Source organism: Malaya genurostris, chromosome 2 (genome assembly GCF_030247185.1).
Source record: "Malaya genurostris strain Urasoe2022 chromosome 2, Malgen_1.1, whole genome shotgun sequence".
In the NCBI taxonomy this organism is placed as follows: domain Eukaryota; kingdom Metazoa; phylum Arthropoda; class Insecta; order Diptera; family Culicidae; genus Malaya; species Malaya genurostris.
In genome coordinates, this window is record NC_080571.1 from 128,454,986 (window position 1) to 128,469,903 (window position 14,918).

The following is a 14,918-nucleotide window of genomic DNA, read 5'->3' on the forward strand; positions in this document are numbered from 1 at the left end:
TTCCATTACTGACAATATAGTCGTTTTGCATAAGCTCCACCAAGTTTCGGTTATTGTACGAAGGAAATATATTCTCTGTAGTCATTTTCGTTTCAGATACCTAATGGGACATCCCTAGGTACCTTTGGAATCGAACCAAACCCCGAGATATTTAAATGTGAAGGCCTGAGCTATGGTTTCACCCCTTAGTTGAAGCTGTAGTTGTGCTGGTTCTCACTTCCTTGAAAATACAACCAGCTCAGTTTTCTCCGTTTTCTCGAGTTTTCCCGAGAACTCGATACCCATTTGACGAGACCATGTTGACAAGTTGTCGATGGTATCTTGTAATAGTCCTTGGAGATCGGCAGCTTTGGGTCCTATAATAGACACAATGCTCGTCGGCAAGTTGTCTTAGCGTGCAGGATGTGTTGATACATTCATCAATATTGTTTACGTAAAAATTGTATAAAAGTGGGTTTAAGCATGAGCCCTGAGGAAGACCCATGTAGCTGAATCGTTTTGTCGACAAATCACCATGTGCGAAATACATGTGTTTCTCAGACAATAGATTATATAAAAAGTTGTTTCAAAGCTGGTGAATGACCATGCTGATGCAACTTCTCAGATAGAACGTTAATGGAAACTGAATCGAATGCCCCCTTAATGTCGAAGAAAACTGATGCCATTTGTTCTTTACGAGCAAATTCCATTTGAATTTCTGTTGAGAGCAACTCTAGACAATCGTTCGTTCCTTTGCCCCTGCGGAACCCAAATTGTGTACCTGAAAGCAATCCATTTGTCTCGACCCAATTGTCTAGACGGAAGAGAATCATTTTCTCCAACAATTTTCGAATACCGGGAAGCATAGCAATCGGTCGATACGAATTGTGATCGGAGGCTGGTTTCCCAGGTTTTTGAACGGTGATAACTCTCACTTCTCTCCATTCGTGTGGAACAATATTACCCTCGAGGAAATTGTTGAATAAATTCAACAAGCGCCTTTTGGCAGAGTCAGGCAGATTTTTCAACAAGTTGAATTTAATTCTGTCTAACCCCGGGGCTCTATTATTACACGACAAGAGCGCAAGTTTTTTAGCGAAATCGAATATCCAGCGGTTAGAATATTCCTCGCTTTCGTTCGCGTGATTTCGATTGCGCATTCGACGGGCTGTCTCCCAAAGAGTGCTCATCGCTGTTTCTCTCGTTAATCCGTCAACAAACCTTCGCCAGTAACCGCGTTTTTTAGCTTTAATCAGACTTTTCATTTGAAATTCTAACGCCGCATGTTTCCGATAATTATCTGGGGTTCCGTTCCTTCTAAACGAGATGAAGGCTGAAGCTTTTTTCGTTTTCAACTCTGAACACTCTTTGTCCCACCATGGCACGCATGCTAGTTTGCGCGCTGGGTACTCGTTTCGTCTGAGATTGAATTGTAGTGTCAAGAATCAAGTCAGCCAAAAATGTATACTCTTCCTCCGGAGGAAGCTCCTGTGATGTTTCTAGTTTCTCAGATATCGAGCTCGCGTAACTTTTTCCAATCAATGTTTCGTGTGAAATCGTACGAAACATTGATTGTTTCCGATGGTCTTACACGATTGGTGATAGAAACTATGATCGGCAAGTGATCGCTACCGTGAGGATCACAGATTACCTTCCACTTGCAATCTAACTGTAGCGAAGTCGAGCAAAGTAATAAATCCAGCGCACTTGGTTGTGCTGGCGGTCTAGGGTTCGTATCATTTCTCCCGTGTTTAGAATTGTCAAATTGAAGTTGTCACACAGATCTTGGATTAATGAAGAACGGTTATCATCATATAAGCAGCCCCATCCTGTACCATGCGAGTTAAAGTCCCCTAAAACCATTATGATTGTTTTATGATGTCTGCAATCCAACGATGCCCTATCGAGACTCTGGGAGGAATGTAGATAGAAGCTATACATAGATCTTTGCCTTTAATATTAATTTGGCAAGCAACAACTTCAATTCCCGGTGTCGAGGGGAGGTTAATACGATAAAATGAATAGCAGAGGTATCCTCTTCAACTGACAAGAGTGCAAACGGGTTCTCAGGGTTCGATGGAGTGGTTGTTTTTATGAATTTCCACGTGAGAACGTTTAGAGCGTTCTTTCACGGATCGCTTCAATTTTTCCGCACGCTGTATGTACGTAGAGCACACTGACAGATCATGAGGATTCTCCCCGCAGTAGCAACACTTCTCCGCTGCTTTTCTGCAGAGATCGTCCTGATGGGTCTCTCCACATTTGTGGCATCGCAGTTTGTTGCAACAATAGGTTGCCGTATGCCAAAATACGATTTTCAAAAAACAGTTTTTCACGATTTTCAAAAAAAAATTTACATTTCATTTTCACTGGCTGAAGGTCGGGGATTTTGAAACGGCCTACCCTGTTCATCAGATCTTCGATCGTCAAACTTTCGTCACGGAACACACCGTCGATCTCCACCACACCGGGATACGGGATACGCGACGTACACGCGGTACTCCCTCGTGAACAACTCACTGGTAGCAATCCCGTTTGCTTGCTTCAGGTCGGACACAACAACGCTTAACTTGTTTGGCGAAACCTTCTCGATAGATTTTATGGCCGAATAATGTTTTGTCAGAATCCGGGAAATATTCAGGACTCTGAGAGGCTTTGATTTGGGTGATTTGAGCCGGAAGTATACCACCCACGGACCCCCCGAGCCATCGTCTTGGTAAACTTTTCGACGAGGTTGCAATATCTCAGAGGGAGATGGAGGGGGGGGGGGGATGGTATCGGAGGGGGAGATGGCGACATCTCGGATTAGACTCGGTTTCTAAACGTTCTTCGTTCATTGAAGCTTCGCCTTCTTCCGAGACACCCCCATTATCATCAATATTCATGATCAAATAAAAAAATTTCACCATTGAATTCTACACTGAAATGAAAATCTTATTTATATTCATTAGATTTGTCATATGAATCATATGCAGAATATAATTCATAGAAATTATATGGAAACTTATAATCTTTATTTAATATTCATCAACTGCTCCAGACCACTTTTTTTGTCAGGAAGTTCCGCATATCAATGTAATTTTAAATCGCTGACACGACAGCTCATCCAACTTCGTTCAAGGACATGCGTTAAGGTAGCGCTTCGCCGTGGTCACGGGAGTTCGCTGCCTATCCCGGGGTTTCACGCACTTTACCCAAAATTGTGAGAAAACGGGAAAGAAAACGGAAATTCCAAGAACATACGATTCTAGATAATTAATTTTTCTATCGATTCGTATATAAATTGTGCCTGATAAACGTTTTTATCGAAAGATTTCGTGCGAGTTATAAAAATAAATGAGTTTTTCCTTATTCTTTCGCACGCACACAATGTCAACGTATGCATTGGCGTGTGCAAAATGCCACATGCGGTAGACGCTAACAACATTTCTTTTGTTTTCGTTTTCCGTTCTCTCTGCGTAAACGTTGAATATAGATGAGTAGAAAATGTAAGTAAGTGTTACTACTTTGTAAAATAATTACTATTCATGTTTCAATAGAACGAGAAATCAGTAATGATTTTCATCGTTACTAGCTTTGACGCTTTGTTGAAAACGTAGCACATCCCTACATATGCGAGTTGTTTATAGCGAGAAAAGGAAAAAATAAAACAAAATGTTTAACAAAACTCGCACGAAATCTCGCGAAAGAAAAGCTTTCTAACTGATATTTTTCGCCAAATGCATAGTTAAATCATTTACCTACAATTGTATGTTTTTGATTTTTCGTGAATCGGGTTAGTATTGGAGAAATTTGCAATTTAGGGTGAAATTTCGGCGACAAAGCAAAAGGAAGCAGTGAGTTGTCTCGCTTCGACCTGACCACGGCGAAGCGCTACCTTAACGGACCATGAAATATATATCTGGTACATTTCATTACTCTATCTTTCTAGTAAGATTCATTTTTATTTTCAGTCTCGGGATCTCACTTCTTTTTCGAAAATATCATGAGGTGCTGCCTTACCGAACGGAATACTAGTAAAGCTTGAATCCTCAAAAAAAAGTAGTAGTTGGCGATTATCTGCTATTCGTATGAGCTCTATTGAAAGTTATATATATATATATATATATATATATATATATATATATATATATATATATATATATATATATATATATATATATATATATATATATATATATATATACATATATATATATATATATATATATATATATATATATATATATATATATATATATATATATATATATATATATATATATATATATATATAAATTTTTTTAAAACTAGTCATATGGTATATATGAACCTATCTGAATAAAATCGATGTGAATATTATATGCGCTTCATAAATTGTTCCCATGTATGTTGTGCGGATATCTAGTAATGGTTATAAGACGCGCCAATTAATTTGACTCAGACTGGAAATTTCATTCGTTATATGGAAATCCTGTAAAAATAACGTTAAGAAGAGTTTTATGTTTCATAAGATTATCTCATATATTTGACATGATGTTGAACACATCTTGTAACTATTATTGGAAATGCTAATAGTGCAAAATCATTAGAATATCATATAATGTGAAAAAGAAAATTTAGCTCAGTGTACTATAGGTATATCACGTCACTATACACATTCAGTAACACTTTTTAAACAATGTATAATAAACGTCACATCACAGATACGTATTTCGAATACAACTTGTATTGATCATCAGTGTATCAGGTTTCTAAGTAATTAATTTGAAAGTGTTGTGAGATACATACTGAATGTGTATAGTGACGTGATATACCTATTGTAGAATTCAATGGTGAAAAAATTTTTTATTTGATCATAAATATTCTACTAAACACTCAAACCCTGTTAATTAGTTATCAATATTCATATTTTTGTACGGGAGAAAAGAGTCTCCCGCACTTGTAATAAGAATTAAAAACAAAAGTGAAAAAGAAAATATATAAATAGAAAAGTAAAAGGAAAAAGTTGGAAACAATACTTAATAGTATGACCCGGCAATCTATTAGGTGAGTTGATCCTTCCTAATGGATCTCACTTACTTTTTTTAGTGATGGTTTGTCCAATTTTCACAAAATTAGGTTTAAATGGAAGGTCCTGAGGTCTTGTACGGAATTCCAGAATTTCATCTGAATCCGAAATCTTTTCGGAATTATATTATGAAGTGTGTTAAAAATTACGCGGTCATTCAGTAAAAACCATTCAAGCGAAGAGGTTGTGTTTCGATTGTACTGGCTCGTGAGTTAACGGCTGCTACCGAGACAATTCTAAGCTTCAGGTAGTTAAACTGCCCATAGCAAACGCAATATTCGGGGCGTTTCCCGACTGGAAAGCTAGCAACGAAGGCCATCCCGTTCATACGCACAGAGGTGTAGAGACACAGAGGTGCGAGAGCATAGAAGTGACGAGTCACAGAGGTGCCATCGCATAAAGGTGCGAAGACGAAGGGGTGCAAAGGCACAGAGGTGCTAAAGCAACCCAGTGCTGATCTACCAGGTACCAGAATTTGTACGCTGCGTAGGATCAAAAGAGACGGCATATATCGCGAGGTGCTACACTGCAAGCATCGCATTTGATCGCCACCAAGAGCAAAAGCACTGTACCTGGGGTCAGGTACAGCAAGTGCAGTGGTGTTCACAACGACGGCAGAGCAACTGAGATAGCAGTAAACGACAGAAGACTGCCAATTGGAAACAGCAAAAGACTGCCAATTGGAAATCGTTGGAAGAGCTTCACGTCGTTCTTCACGATAAAGGAACAGAGACATCAGCTACAAGGTAGATTTAATTTAATTTATTTTTTATTTCTTATATCTGAAATTTTACTAAACATAAGTTTTTATTTTGGTATTATTAATTTACAAAAAAAATTTAATGTAATGGATGATCTCATGGAAGATCATCCGAATCCGATTCCGGATACTAGTAAAAGTTTAAATACTCCGAGGGCTAAACATTATCCACAGGGTACCACTGGGCCATGGATAGTCTATCTTCGAAAAAAAGAAAAGATTTTAAACTTGATGCAAATTACAAAGGATTTGACATCACATTTCTCTGAAGTTAAAGAAATCTGTAAGGTTAATAGAGATAAAATTCGAGTTGTAGTTAACGACTTGAAACAGGCAAACGATATTGTAACCTGTAAATTATTTGCTATTGAATATCGAGTTTACATTCCATCGAAGGAGGTAGAAATTGACGGTGTTGTGACTGAAGCAAGTCTGACAGCAGATGATTTACTTAAAAATGGAGTTGGCCGTTTTAAAAACTCCATGCTTGAGGGAGTTAAGATACTCGAGTGCAAACAATTGTACTCAGCATCTATTGTCGATGGAAAAAAGTCTTATCGTCCCTCAGATTCGTTTCGCGTAACATTTGCCGGATCTGCATTGCCTAGCCATGTCTATATCGATAAAATTCGTCTTCCTGTTCGGCTTTTCGTACCGCATGTTATGAATTGCACGAACTGTAAAAAATTCGGACATACAGCTACTTACTGTAGTAATAAGTCCAAATGTATCAAATGTCAAGGGCCTCATAAGGATAATCTTTGCGATAAAGATGTTGAAAAATGTGTTTATTGTGGGGAAAGCCCTCATGATGATCTTTCAGTGTGCGCTGCATTTAAGCTGCGTAAAGACAAAATGAAGCTTTCTTTAAAAGCACGGTCTAAGCGCACATATGCAGAAATGCTCAAAACGGTCATACATGTCTCCCCTTTGGAAACCGAAAACGGTTTTTCAAATCTTGCGGAGCCAGAGGAATCTGACTCTGACGGAAATAGTGAAGATACCTCGTTTGTCACTCCTCAAGGGTCTGTTAAGAGGAGATTAACAAACCACAAAATACCAAAAAAGACACCTAAAATTATACCTTCAAAAAAAGATCCCCGTGTTAAAGCTAAAAAGCCAAATTTAAAACCAAAAACTGTGCCTCCTGGTTTGTCAAATTCACAAACCAATCCAGGAACTAGCTCAAGAAAAGACAATAATCCAGTGGGCTCCATTTCACATTCACCAACAGGATTACTGAAATTTTCGGAAATTGTAGAATGGATTTTCGCTGCATTCAATATTTCTGAACCTCTAAAGACCATCATAACAGCATTCCTTCCAATAGCTAGAACTTTTTTGAAACAGTTATCAGCTCAATGGCCAGCTCTTACAGGTTTTGTATCATTTGATGGATAATTTATCATCCGCCGCAAATGATTCAATCACTGTCCTGCAGTGGAATTGTCGAAGCATCATGCCAAAACTTGATTCATTTAAAGTTTTGTTGCATAGTCAAAAATGTGATGTATTTGCTTTGTGCGAAACATGGCTTACATCAAACATAGCCTTAAATTTTAATGACTTTAACATTATACGTCTCGACAGAGACTCCCCGTATGGTGGAGTGCTTTTAGGAATTAAGAAATGTTATTCCTTTTATAGATTAAACATTCTTTCGACTTCTAGTATAGAAGTTGTTGCTTGTCAAATAAACATTAAAGGAAAGGACATTTGCATTGCTTCGGTATATATTCCTCCAAGAGCTCAAGTTGGACAACGACAGCTTAATGAAATTGTCGAAGCCCTTCCTGCTCCACGTTTGATTTTAGGAGATTTCAATTCGCACGGAATGATGTGGGGTTCCGTTTACAATGATAGCAGATCATCTCTAATATATAATATTTGCGACAATTTTAGCATGACGGTACTAAATATGGGTAGCATGACACGGATCCCAAGACCTCCTGCACGTCCAAGTGCATTAGATTTATCTCTTTGTTCGACTTCAATTCGACTAGATTGCACCTGGAAAGTATTTCCTGATTTACATGGTAGCGATCATTTACCAATCATCATCTCAATTAGCAGTAACAAAGGCATTGCTAATTCAGTTAATATTCCATATGATTTGACAAAAAATATTGACTGGATTAAATACCAAAGTAATATTTCAAGTGTCTTAACTTCAATGGAAGAGCTTCCCCCACTTGAAGAATATGACTTCCTCGTTTGTTCGATTCTGGAGGCCGCAGAACAAGCCCAAACCAAACGATTTCTTGGTCCATCGTCTAACAGAAGACCTCCAAATCCTTGGTGGGACAAAGAGTGCTCAGATGCTAAACACGCGAAACAAAATGCTTTCAAGACGTTTTTAAAACGAGGAGGAGGAACTCCTCAGAATTTTGAAAAATTCTTGGTTTTAGAAACCAAGTACAAGAACATACTTCGGGTTAAGAAATGCAGCTATTGGAGACATTTTGTGGAAGGTTTGTCAAGAGAAACCTCAATGAGCACTCTTTGGAATACGGCCAGACGAATGAGGAATCGTAACGTAGGAAATGAGAGTGAGGAGTACTCGAATCGATGGATATTTGATTTTGCGAGGAAAGTTTGTCCAGATTCCGTTCCTACGCATAGCATTGTTAGGGAGTCTTCTTCAAATGATGATTCCATTGATAGCCCCTTTTCAATGATGGAATTTTCCATAGCACTCATGTCTTGTAACAATAACGCTCCTGGATTGGACAGAATTAAATTCAACTTGGTGAAGAATCTGCCCGACCTCGCAAAAAGACGTTTGTTGGAATTGTTCAACAAGTTTCTTGAGCAAAATATTGTTCCACCTGACTGGAGACAAGTGAAAGTTATCGCCATTCAAAAGCCGGGGAAACCAGCTTCCAATCACAACTCATATAGACCCATTGCGATGTTGTCCTGCATCAGAAAATTGTTCGAAAAAATTATTCTACGACGTCTCGACACTTGGGTCGAGACGAACGGTTTGTTGTCAGATACTCAGTTTGGCTTCCGTAGAAATAAAGGGACGAATGATTGCCTTGCATTACTTTCGTCTGACATCCAAATTGCCTTCGCTCAAAAGCAACAAATGGCATCTGTATTTTTAGACATTAAAGGAGCATTTGATTCAGTTTCCATTGATGTTCTTTCAGACAAGCTCCACCAACATGGACTCCCAGCGGTTATAAATAATTATTTGCACAACCTTTTGTCAGAGAAACGCATGCATTTTTCACATGGCGATTTGGCAACAATCAGAATTAGCTACATGGGTCTCCCGCAAGGCTCATGCCTCAGTCCGCTCCTCTATAATTTTTACGTGAATGACATTGACAGCTGTCTTGTAACCCCATGTACACTAAGACAATTGGCAGATGATGGCGTGGTTTCAGTTACTGGATCCAAAGCTATTGATCTGCAAAAACCATTGCAAGATACCTTAGATAAATTGTCCGTTTGGGCTGTTCATCTTGGTATCGAATTCTCTGCGGAGAAAACAGAGCTGGTCGTCTTTTCAAAAAAGCATGATCCCGCGCAACTTCAGCTTCATATGATGGGAAGAATAATCGAACAGGTTTTGACTTTCAAATACCTCGGGGTGTGGTTTGATTCCAAATGCACGTGGGGAGGACACATTAGGTATCTGATAACGAAATGCCAACAAAGAGTAAATTTTCTTCGAACAATAACAGGGTCTTGGTGGGGTGCTCATCCGCAAGATCTAATAAAATTGTATCAGACAACGATACTTTCAGTGATGGAATATGGATGCGTTTGTTTTCGTTCCGCTGCAAATTCTCATAATATCAAACTTGAGCGAATTCAGTACCGTTGTTTGCGAATTGCCTTAGGCTGCATGCATTCGACACATACAATGAGTCTTGAAGTTCTGGCGGGAGTTCTTCCATTAAAAGATCGATTTTGGGAGCTTTCATCACGCCTGCTAATAAGATGTGATGTGCTGAATCCCATGGTAATTAATAATTTCGAACGACTAGTCGAGCTTCGATCTCAAACAAAATTCATGACAGTATATTTTAACCATATGTCACAGGAAATCAACCCTTCAAGATATATTCCTATCCGTGTCAGCCTCCTAAATGTACCTGACTCAACTTTATTTTTCGACACATCCATGCAGCGCGAAGTGCGTGGAATCCCGGACCACCTACGCTCTATGGAAATCCCAAAAATATTTTCAAGTAAGTTCAGGCATATTAACTCTGAGAAAATGTTTTACACGGACGGATCGCGAATGGAAGAAGCGACAGGGTTTGGTATGTTCAACAATAATGTTTCGGCCTCATTCAAGCTTCAAGAACCTGCATCTGTTTATATAGCAGAGTTAGCAGCAGTTCATTATAGCTTGAATGTAATCGTCACATTATCTCCAAACCATTATTTCCTCTTCACAGATAGTCTGAGTGCAATTGAAGCCATTCGCTCAAACGCTGCTGGCAAAAATGAACCGTTTTTCTTGGGTAAAATAAAACAGTGTCTGAACGACATATTGAACAATAATTATCTAATCACTATAGTCTGGGTCCCGGCTCATTGCTCCATTCCTGGCAATGAAAGAGCCGATATTTTAGCCAAACGTGGTGCTATTGAGGGTGAAATTTATGAGAGACCGATTGCTTTCAACGAATTCTATAGCGCGTCTCGCCAAAGAACACTTGCCAGCTGGCAAGCTTCTTGGGATAAAGATGATCTGGGTCGGTGGATGCACTCAATTATTCCTAAAATATCGACAAAGGCATGGTTCAGGGGACTGGATGTGAGTAGAGATTTCATTCGTGTGATGTCCAGACTCATGTCCAATCACTACACGTTAGATGCACATCTCCTTCGAATTGGACTTTCCGAGACTAATCATTGTGCTTGCGGCGAAGGTTACCGCGATATTGACCATGTTGTTTGGACATGCGTGGAGTTTCGTGATGTCAGATCTCAACTAATAAATTCCTTGCGTACCCAAGGTAGACTATCCAATGTCCCAGTTCGCGACATTCTTGCTTGTCGTGACCTTCCATACATGAAACTTCTTTATCATTTCATTAAATCCATTGGAGTTCCAATTTAAATTTTATTTTATGTTAAACTGTTTTCTCTTCCATGAGTTCAACCAATAGCCAACTATAGGATATTGAATATAAGTGGTGAACTGATACAAACAATCCTGAAATAGTTATAAGATCATGTACAAAATAAATGTATTTTATTTAATGTAATTTAAAATAGCAACTCGCTTGATAAAAACAGTGTTTAGATTAACTAATGAGTACCAACATACTAATATGATATTCGAAATGTATTAGGTTTAAACTACTATGTATTGTGGATGCCACGGCGAAGAAAAACTTATGTATATTGCCTATGAAATAAACGTATTTATGAAAAAAAAAAAAAAAAAATTACGCGGCCGAAACAAAAAACGCGAAAAAAATCTAAATCGGCTAAAAAACTACTCCAATTGGTAGTCATTATCAGTAAACGATGAATTAAACCGATTCCGGTTAATCTTTCAAGAATCGAAGCATTCTATTTTGGAAAATACCACAGTATTATATATGATAGTATGTTTGATATGAGGTTTTTTTCTATCCTTTTTGACACTTGGATGAGCACGATAAAACAATTAATTGAGCACGCTCAAATAAACTTTAACAGAACAATACTATAAATTTCGGTTTATTTTTCAGAAGGCCGTAAGAGCAAGTGACAGTTTCTCTTTGTTCACCTTCTCTTCTATTAATTATTCACTACAGTGATCACTTCACTATGCGTGATACTGGTAATAGGGAAAATCAAGTGAAGTGACATGTAAGTGAAGTTAATGTGAAAGTGGAAGTGAGAACGGTAATAAGGACTAATGTATAATGGCCCTTATTACCGTTCTCACTTCCACTTTCACATTCACTTCACTTACATGTCACTTCACTTGATTTTTCCTATTACCAGTATCACGCATAGTGAAGTGATCACTGTAGTGGAAAAAACTATTTTTTTCGACAAAATGTTGGTGGCGTGATGTTCATAATAACATCAAGTTCATCCAAGTAATTACTTTTGTCTCTGAAGCGGCTTCCGTAATAAGGGCCTAAATTCACTTCACTCGATTTTCACCGTGAAGTGATACCGATAATAAGGGTCACAATCACTTCACTTGGTTTTCACCGTGTAGTGATACCGGTAATAAGGGCCAATATTTCAATTGTATATGGATCGTGAAAACAGTAACAAAATGAGTTAGTAGATTTCTGTTACACCATGTATAAAGAAAAAGAATACCTTCTTGGTAGACTTTGGCATCCTCACTTTTCTCTGTTTCTATAAATTGTTTTATGTCGTCTGCGTATATTAGAATTTTTATTTTTTTAAAACAAAAAAATCTCGTTAACAAACGAGATAAAAAAAAATACCTAAATGAGATCCCTGGTGGGCCCGGAACTGACGTGAATGGAGCACTTTTTACCCTTAAATTTTACAATTTGTTGACGATTTGTTAGATAAGATTCCAACCATTTAGAGTAAGATTCCCAATTTTTGTAATTTGAACATAAGCATGGATATGTTAACACGATCGAATGCTTTGCTGAAATCTATATAAAGAGCTTCAATGTGGTTTCCCTTGTCCATAGCTGTCAGGGTATAGTGGAAGAATTCAAGTAAATTAGTAGTAGTGGAACAGTTTACATAAGTTTTTCTTCGCCGTGGCATCCACAATACATAGTACTTTAAACCTAATACATTTCGAATATCATATTAGTATGTTGGTATTCATTAGTCAAGCGAGTTGCTATTTCAAATTACATTAAATAAAATACATTCATTTTGTACATGATCTTATAACTATTTCAGGTTTGTTTGTATCAGTTCATCACTTTTATTCAATGTAAGATAGCTGGCTATTGGTTGAACTCATGGAAGAGAAAACAGTCTTACATAAAATAGAATTTAAATTGGAACTTCAATGGACTTAATAAAATGATAAAGTAGTTTCATGTAAGGTAGGTCACGACAAGCAAGAATGTCGCGAACTGGGACATTGGATAGTCTACTTTGGCTACGCAAGGAATTTATTAGTTGAGATCTGACATCACGATACTCCACGCATGTCCAAACGACATGATCAATATCGCGATAACCTTCGTCACAAGCACAATGATTAATTTCGAAAAGTCCAATTCGAAGGAGATGTACATCTAACTCAAAGCATGTTTCATGCAGGTTTAAAAAATATGTCACTATTTACTTGCGTTTCATACACAGAAGTAACAGGAGCGGAGAACTTGGCTAGAGCGAACACATATAAGCGTTCAAACCAGCCCGGTGGAAGAGTGCTGTACCAAGTGCTATCGTAACCAACAGGCTTCTCAGTAAAGGGTCATGATGCATGATCAACCAAAATGCATAAACTGTTGCTTGAGAAGATTGAGCAAGCAACAAAGGGAACAACTGCTTTGGCATATTATGGCTTTTGAGAGGTTTTACATGAAGATACAATTATGGCTATGTCCAGATTTCCAAAATAAACTTATATGAAATGCATCATCAGGTGATCCCCTCTTTCATTACTAGAAATTTCAACGATGCGCCTAGACTAAATTACAGATTAGTTACATTAAATATTCTGAAACGCAATTAAATATTATGAAATAAGCAGTATAGTTCTTTATAATAAAAAATGGTGGCTTTGAAAAGAACTTTTTATGAAAGCGTTCGTGATGAAGAGTGACGAGTTGAGTTAGTTCAGCACGCAGACTCTGAATTTTAAAGCCATATTCTGGAACTAAGCTCTGAAACTTGAAGACCGCCATGACTACCAGAATGGGTTGTATAGAGTACAGTAAAGTAAATTTCCGCATAATTCTTTAGGAGTATTGTTATGGTTCTAAAAAGAACCGAATACAAGAAGTCTGGAATAAAGAACTGGACCCTGAGTTCAAGAACTAAATTTAGAACCAATAACAGACTCAGAATCCAGTTTGAATTCTAGAAGTGCAATTTCGAAACTGAAATTAGTACCGGAATACAGTTGAAGAATCCAGTTTCAGCACGCAGGCTCTGAATACTAAACCTATATTGCGGAACTAATATCTGAAATTTGAACTTCTCGTTACGACTACCGAAAAGGAAATGAGAGTTGCGACCTGAGCGTTTGAGGTTTTAATCACGCAGAAGGTGCACTCTCCGTCGCTACTGGTTGATGGTTTAACTCCCGCGATGGCAGTCTTCTCACCTTGATGGCCAGCAAGCGAATGAGAGTTGCGACCTGAGCGTTTGAGGTTTTAACCACGCAGAAGGTGCACTCTTCGTCGCTGCTGGTTGAAGGTTTAACTCCCACGACGTCTGCTACCATCGAACGCACGAAAAGAAATGATCGATTTTCACCACGGTTCCCCTTTTATATGCATTCAGTTGAAGATATGTGCCTGACCACGTCAAAATCGTCGTCCTTGCGCGAAAAACCCAAGCGAAAGTAAAAAGTTTTCCGCATTATTTTCAAATTTTGAGAAAACTTAATTTTTGAGTTGTTTGTGGTTATCTCACATTGTTCAAAATATTATCCTAAATTCCTGATCATATTTTTGATGAAATGGTGAAAGAATTATGTTGCTACCATTAATACAAGTCGAGATATTCATGATTAAGTTCTGCCCATTCTTCCATATGGCTAATTTTGAAAAGGCACCCCATAGTAAAGTAAGTCGTATTCACGACAAAAAAACGTCCCGGATAGTTCCGGATGGTCCCGGAATAGTGCAAATAGCATTTAAAATTTAAATTTTTTCACTATCGTTCAACAAAATAAATTCAAATATTTTGTATAATAAAAAGCATCATTCGAACAACATTTTGTAATTTTTTCGTGGAAAAATATTGAGTAATAAGTGGGTGAAGAGGTATTTTTGAGGCTTCTTAAGAATCATGATTTGCGGTGTCCCCTGTATCTCAGCGCAGACTAATCAGAAGTGAACAAATCTAAGCAGTGAAAGATGATCGGGTGTATTCACGGCGATGATTGAATTTTTCGTCCTTGAATGTCCTTGAAATTACTGTGAAATTGCTTATCAAGAAATTGACAGGAACGCACAATTAACGTGAAGCTACAGCTACATAAGA